Source organism: Mesocricetus auratus, unplaced genomic scaffold (assembly GCF_017639785.1).
Source record: "Mesocricetus auratus isolate SY011 unplaced genomic scaffold, BCM_Maur_2.0 Super-Scaffold_100028, whole genome shotgun sequence".
In the NCBI taxonomy this organism is placed as follows: domain Eukaryota; kingdom Metazoa; phylum Chordata; class Mammalia; order Rodentia; family Cricetidae; genus Mesocricetus; species Mesocricetus auratus.
In genome coordinates this window covers 14640271-14646270 of record NW_024429209.1, presented here as the reverse complement: position 1 = coordinate 14646270, position 6000 = coordinate 14640271, and positions in this window count along the sequence as shown.

Below are 6000 nucleotides of genomic sequence, written 5' to 3'. Positions count from 1 at the left end.
ACTATGGATAAGCTGCATTTTTTCCAGTGCAGAATCTTAAGAGAGTGGGCTCTGGAATCGGGGGCGGGGGGGGGGGCATGAGCCCCAGGTGAGCTGGTGTAGCAAGCGGGAGGAAGTCAGGGCCAGCACAGTTTGCCATCTAAGAGGCCAGATGCTGCCGAACATTTGTACACCGTGTGACGATGCCTTGCTGTGATTGGTGCAATGAAAAGTTGGATGGCCAATGACAGGAGGGGAGATAGGCGGGGCTTCTGGGAACAGAGAGGGAGGAAGAGGAAGAGAGGATCGAGGTGCCCAGGAAACGCCAGGAGATGCAGAGTAAGGTGGATGTGCAGGAGGGAGCAGCCATGAGCCATGTGGCCGAACACAGACTACTACAAATGGGCTCATTTAAGTTGTAAAAGCTACAACTAGATGACGGGACAGACTTAGTAGACTTCCTAGGGGAGGCCTTACCCTCTCCGTGGAGCAGATGGGAAGGGGGGGGCATGGGGGAAGCTGGAGGAGAGGAGGGAGGGGGAACTGGGATTGGAATGTAAAAACTAAATTAATAAAAATTTTAATAAATACATAAAGTTATAAGAGCTAGTGGGGAGCAAGCCTAAGCTATAGGCTGAGATTTCATAATTAATGAGTTCCGTGGCATTATTTGGGAGCCGGCAGGACAGAGAAAGAGCTATGTTCAAGGCACAGTGAGACAAATACCGCTAAACACGATGGGAAAGAGGGGGTCTGGGCACAGGGGATCCAGAGTGATGTCTTTAAAGGGGAGCCGTCCAACTGAAGGTCCAGAAGGAGAAGCAAGAGAACCCTCATACAGTACTCTGGAACGTTCCAGAGGTTGGAGTGGAAAGAGCGTTAGTGCTCAGCTTTCTGAAATTCTCTCTCTCTCTGTGGCTTTGGAGGCTGTCCTGGAACTAGCTATTGTAGAATTGTAGATCAGGCTGGTCTCGAACTCACAGAGATCCGCCTGCCTCTGCCTCCCAAGTGCTGGGATCAAAGGCGTGAGCCACCATCGCCCAGCTTTTTTTTTTTTTCTGAAATTCTAAAGAAAGAAAATTGGTCTAAGGTCTGGGAGCTGTCAGTCACCTGCTGTGCAAGCCTTACAAGTATCTAGACCTCTCTGGACATCATTTCATCACTTGAACACGAGAAATAAGTTTGAAAACACAATCTAGAGTCTGGTCCAAACTATGGCATTTGGGAGAGGGGGGACTTTGACAGGCCACACAGCTTCAGGGTTTTGAGATTTAAAAGACAAATTACTCAGGAACAGAGACCAGGAGGCAGTCCCTAGCAGAGGGGGTGGGGAACCCGGGCACAAACTTCAAGTCCAGCCAAGGGATGAGAGCAGACGCTCTGACGCAATGGCAGCCCTGTGGCTGCCGGATGAAGATGTTCTGTGTCTCCCTCCAGCCTGCAGGAACAAAACCAGGTGGCAGGCACCCAGAGTGCTCCCTCACTCTGCTGTCAGCAGTCCTCCGCCACTGCGGCTTCAGAAACAAATGGTCCCGTCAGCCGCTGAGGAGGTGAACTCAGGCTTTGAGATGGGAATGAAATAAGAGGGAACGGAGCCCAGAAACAACGCAGAGCACCGAGGGAACCAAAATCTTCCACTGCAGCAAAGCAGGCGATCAGAGTAGCACAAGGGGAGCTGACCTTGGATGCGGGGACTCCGGAGCAGAGCAGGGGCCTGGGACCAGAGGGGCTGCTGCACCCCGTCACCTGACCCGCCCTTGTGGGAAGGAACCACTGTCTTCCTGTGTTCTCCTCTCCCAGCTGGCCATCCCCTGCCTCACATTCCTGCTCCTTATCAGCCAGCCTCCGGCTTCAACTCTGGGTTGAGGAGGGAGAACCTTGAGCCTCTCCTCCTCCAGGGAGGAAGGCAAACGGTAGCTCTGGAATAAAACAAGGCACAGAGCAGCTCCCCCTTAACTCAGGGTTGGGGGAGAGAAGCATGGACACCCAGGTCCTCCTGCCCACCTGTCAACCACAGCTGTTTCCCTAGCTCTGCCATCTTGACCATAACCTGAGGCCCCCACCCTGTCCAGAAAACAAGGAGAAAATAAAAGCTGCCTTGTGGAGTCATAGATTTAAAAACCATAGAAGCAGATGGGTGAGATGGCCCGAGCGGTAGCCGCTTGCTGCCAAGCTTGATGACCTGAGTTCGGTCCTCCAGGACCCACGTGGTGCAGGGAGAGAAGTGACCCTTGAAGTTGTCTTATGACCTCACAAGCAGGCTGTGGCACGTACATGCCCAAATGCACCCACGGGAGCACAAAGTAAGTAAATGTAATCTGGAAAATGTGTAAGTCTGAAGACAAAGAACAGTATCTGCACAGTCAGCTCTCATGTTTCCTATTTCTGTGTAGGGAGAGGTCTACACACCCGTAGTGCTGACCACGCCCGTGTGGGTGTGTTCACAGGCACATAGAACATACAGGGGATAAAAAGAGCTAGGGGGCGAGCTGGGCGTTGGTGGCACACGCCTTTAATCCCAGCACTTGGGAGGCAGAGGCAGGCGGTTCTCTGTGAGTTCGAGGCCAGCCTGGTCTACAGAGTGAGTTCCAGGACAGCCTCCAAAGCCACAGAGAAACCCTGTCTCGAAAAAAAAAAAGCTAGGGCGAGGAGTCTCTCTCTCTCTCTCTCTCTCTCTCTCTCTCTCTCTCTCTCTCTCTCTGGGTTCCAGTTGCGGCCTGGAGATCAGCATGCAGACCTTTGGTTCTTAGCTGTCTTGGCTTCTCACCTAAGTGATTTCTCTGTCAATAAAATATCATATGACATCCCTATTTGGTGTATCTTAATATTTCCGCATTATTTCTTTATTTTTTTTACTTTTTATTCTATGTGCATAGGTGTTTTGTCAGCACATATGTCTGTGCACAATATGTGTTCAGTGCCCATGGAGGCCAGAAGAAGGAATCAGATCCCCTGGGACTGGAGTTACAGATGGTTGTGAGCTGCCATGTGGATGTCGAGAATCGAACCCAGGTCCTCTGAAAGAGCAGCCAGTGCTCTTAACTTCTGAGCCATCTCTCTATCCTTGTTGGTTTTTGAAACAAAGTTCCATGGTATAGCACAGGTTGACCTAGAACTCCTGCGCTCAAGTGATCCTCCTGCCTCAGCCTCCCTCCCAAGCAGATGGGCCAATGGCTCAGGTCTTCCTTCAGTTGAGTACCTCTTTATGCTCCAGTTACTTGTTGGGTGGTGGTGGTGGCGCGCGCCTTTAATCCCAGCACTTGGGAGGCTGAGGCAGGCTGTGAGTTTGAGGTCTACAGAGAGAGTTCCAAGACAGCTAGGACTGTTACACAGGGAAACCCTCAAGTAAAAAAAAACATATATGTATATTCTAGGTGCTTAGGGCTGTCAAGGCATGGAAAGGCAAGGCCACACAGCATCAGCTAAGATGAAACACCCACCTGAGTCCACTGAGACTGTATGTCAGACTTTCTCTTCCACCATCCTCATGGCTCTCCGGGCACCCTCCCTCTGCACAGGACATTACTGTTCAATAATACATGGTGGTCTCCCTATCTTAAATGCCACCAGTGTCTAATCATTGTTGGTGACTTTTCTGAGGCAGTCCCCTTGGGAGACTCTATGTCACAAGTCCAGTCTGATTAAGTTTCTCCCCCACCCCACCCCACCCCCGCGCCCCATGTGTTACTGAGACAGGAATCTTTTGGGTACAAGAGTCACAACCTCCCAGCTGAGCTAACACTCTGGGCAGATCATTCGAAAGCGTCCTGGAACATCTGCTGGTGATGACGGACTTGGGCTGGGCAGGCAGAGCCCTGAGGGCTGGAGCTGGGAAGGAGGGTCGAGGAGGATGTGGGCTCCAGGGGTGTGGGTTTGTCAGAGAGGAAGCAAAACACAGGAGGGGCCTGAGAGAAGCAGTCACAGCTGGGTCCCGAGCGAGTGCTCCCAAGCACGGCACAGCAGCACTCTCTGGAGGAGGATCCCATTGGGAAGATGCTGCAGCGCTGATGGCATCTGGGGCAGCCCTGGAAAGGGCCACCTGTCACACTGGGCTCTAGAACACCACATCTCACCTGCAATCCACCTACTGAGCAGACCACACTCGGCATACAATCCCCTGGGGGCTGTCCGGGCTCCCAAAACCACATGTCAGGGCCCTTGGGGCTACAGATGAGGTCAAGCATTTGCTCAGTTCTTGCTGTGTTAGAGGTCCCCAAGGGATGCCTGTCAGATAATCTCTGGGGAGAAACCAAGGGACAAAGAACAGGACGTCAAAGAGCAGGACCATGCCACCCCTCCCAAACTGAATGCTGCCAAGGGAGGGAAATGAACAGCTGTAGGGACTCTGTCTGTATGGAGTGACATCTCGTGTGGGGTGCCAGGCAAAAAAACTACAAGGGGCATCCCTACACAGCTGGGGTCAGCAAGGCCCAGAGAGACTCAGCTAGTGGGCGTCTTGGATCATTCCAGAACCAGAGTCAGAGGTTACCCTTCCCTGTAAGGCTCACGTGCTGTTGGAGCTGTGTGTGAGGGCACAGACTAAAGCTGAACTCGCTCTCCTACATCCAACCCAGGCTTCTTTGCCTGTTTGTCATTTGTCTCAGTTGTGGGGGTGGGGGAGGCGGGGGTTCTCTCTGTGTAGTCCTGCTAGCCTGGAACTCCCTATGTAGACCAAGATGGCCTCCTATCCCAAAATACCCAGTGCAGGGATTAAAGGCCTGACCGCCACGCCTGGATACAGAGTTCCTTTCGAGGAAGCAAGCAGGGACTAGGGAGCCGGCTGGCTGCCCTTGCTGAGTGCCTCGGCTGGTTTCCTAGTTCCCACAATCAAGGAACTCGCGATTGCCTGCAAGCCCAGCTCCAGGGGATCCGATGCCCTCCTCTGGCTTTGTGGGTGCCTGCACTCACGTGAACACGTGTACATAGCATAAATGAGAAGGAGAATACTTTGTCAAGGCTGACTTTTATGTGTATGGCTGCTTTGCCTGGGTACCACGTGCATCCAGTACCTGTAGACGCCTGAAGAAGGCGTCAGATTTCCTGAAACTGGAGTTATACATGGTTGTGTGGGTGATGGGAACTGAACTCGGATCCTCTGCCAATGACCTATCTCTTCAGCCGTGTGAGTGTGAGTGTGTGTGTGTGTGTGTGTGTGTGTGTGTGTGTGTGTGTAAAGAGGGCTGGGCATGGTGGCACACCCCTTTAATCCCAGAACTCCAGAGGCAGAGGCAGGCAAATCTCTGTGAATTTCAGGCCAGTGGACTACATAGGGAGCTCTAGGCCAGTCAGGACTCAAGGAAAAAAAAAAAAAAAAAAAAAAGCAAAAGCCTCCAGGGAACTGGAATGAGTGAAGCAATGGAACAAAATGACTTCATTCCCTTCAAAAGAATGTGTTAAGGAGAACCAGTAACATCTCGATACAATATTTTCATTTGCTTACTTCTTCCAAAGCAGGGTTTCTCTGTGTAGCTTTGACTGTCCTGGAACTCACTCTGTAGACTAGGCTGGCCTGGAACTCAGAGATCTGCCTGCCTCTGCCTCCTGACTGCTGGGATTAAAGGAGTGCGCCACCACTATCCAGCTTGATACAATATTTTAAAATATTAAAATCAATGTCAAAAATAATCCATGATGTGCTAAATATCAAGTTTTTAAAAACTGAAGGCACACACCTACTCCTGACCTGCACGAGGGTCTCAAGATGACAAAGGAAATCCATGGGATGCTGACTTAGGGTAGAGGAACAGGACTGGCAAGAATCAGAGGCACAGAGAGGGGGAAGAGGGACCAGAAGACAGGGTCTCCCGGAGAGAAAGGTACCTTGCCCTCCTTCTCCCCGACTGGACTCAGCAGCCGGTCTTTTCCTTACAGCCGAGCCACACCCATCATGTCCCTGAATAAGACCCTTGGGGTCTTAGGCTCTAGCCTCTTAGGACTCACAACACTAAGCCTTTTCATGTCAGGCGGACAGATAAGAACTTCAGACAGCTGTAGATAACCTTTGCTGCCTTGGGAGAACAG